Source organism: Notolepis coatsorum (genome assembly GCF_963971535.1).
Source record: "Notolepis coatsorum genome assembly, chromosome: 15".
Lineage (NCBI taxonomy): Eukaryota > Metazoa > Chordata > Actinopteri > Aulopiformes > Paralepididae > Notolepis > Notolepis coatsorum.
Genome location: NC_140179.1, coordinates 38330510 through 38332428, shown reverse-complemented (window position 1 = coordinate 38332428; position 1919 = coordinate 38330510).

The window sequence follows — 1919 nt, the reverse complement described above, 5'->3', positions numbered from 1 at the left end:
TCACACACACACACACACAATTATTTTGTTACAAAAACTTAATTTCCTGCATTCTGGTGCAGGACTTTTTGAATTTTTACCCTTTAAATGCCAGTGTTTGTGATGGGCATCACAAATTATTGTAAAAAAGAAAAGAAAACACATATTCAATACATTTTTGAATTTTTACCCTTTAAATGCCAGTTTGTGTGATGGCATCACAAATTATTGTTAAAAAAAAACACACAAAGTAAAATATTTTCAATATATCAAATGCAAAGTACATTTTTCTGGGGGGGATTATTACAGGCTAGGCATGTGTCAATGATTAGCAGCAACACAGATTTTGATGGATTTTTTGTAATGTCAGATTTAACACCAACTCTTTTCAGAAAAGTGGGAGTATTTCATTTTTTATCTGACATTACAAAAAAAAATTATGATCAGGGCTGAAGTTGAATTAAAGATTTATGACTGTTTAGACTGAATTACTCTCTGTCACAGTGATCTCCTGGTTGTTCCCCACTTAGGTTATCTAACTATTGCGCCACCGCAACCAGAAACACTGGCCTGGCCTGCTTCTAAGTTCAGTGGCCTGACTGAAAAAAAGAGTGTGCTTTTTTGTAAATGTTTTCAAGTACCACCAGCAGTACCACCAAGTACCACTAGTGGTACGCGTACCACAGTTTGAGAACCACTGGAGTAAGGGATATGTACAGATATACAGGGACGTGCACAGGACTTTAGAGGGGCAGGTGCTCAAAGGCTGAAAAGGGCACTACACTTGTGTGTATATATTAACCGAGCGTAGCGCGCAAGCACGATTTTTAAGGGCCCTTTTCGGGCGGGGCCCCCTTTTTATGCTTTTTGGGGGGTTTTGGTGATCAAATATTGAATATTGAACTATAATAATTAGTGCAGGAGCTCACTTATCCTTGAAAGACACTTTTATCACTGACTTAAAAGGCCCATACATCTCCATAAATGTTCAGGGGGGAGGGAATAAGTGCTTACCCTACAGACCCCAAGAAGTGCTGTATATTCTGTATTGTTTAATATAAATGCATTTTTTATTCCAATCCTGATTTGTATTTGAGATTCCCAAATCCCATCGGACTTGACTTCTTCGTGTCCCTCAATGAGTGTAATACCAGCATTCAACAGCGGTTTCTATCATCATCATCATCACCACCCACGCTATGCATAAAATATATAGGTCCGCGGAGAGGCACAGTGAGGAGGCTGTTTGGCGTAGGCTGGTAAAGCTATGCCTCCTAAAGTGTTAATCGGAAATACAGAAATACCGGCTACAGGCTTTCCGGTTTCCGGGCACCGTGGAAATGGGCAAAGACACAGCTCGTCACGGATTGGGCAAACGCGTCAGTGGCCAATCAGAGAGCGTCAGTCAGTGCCAATCAGAGAGCGTCTCCGAGAAATGCGGCTTGGTTTCGTAAGCACGCCCCTCATTCTCGTTGGTTATAGCGGCATTCACCGCCATCTTTGTTTTCATTGAAGCCATGAACAAACGCCCAAAACATTGAAACTAGGGCGTTGAAAAAAACCACGAGTCAGTCAGGTGTATAATTGTTATACCCTTCCTGCTGACTTGTTGTATAGAACTTGTCGCTTTGGATAAAAGTGTCAGCTAAATGTAAATTGTGAAATCTTTATTTTTGTACAGGAAAATTCTCAGAAAATTTCTACAATGCACTTCTGTGGAAATTGCCTATTGATTGATTGATTGAACACTTTTATTAACAGATTGCAGAATGGGTACAATACAATACGGCTTAATACACACAATTGTTAAGGGGCGGCAGACCAGATAAAGACTTTCGAAACTGGCCACCGTAAATGCCCAAACCCCCCACCACCTCCTAATAGACAGTCTCCTCCCCACTGCATGTATATATTCCCTCCCCGCCGTATGTATATTTCTC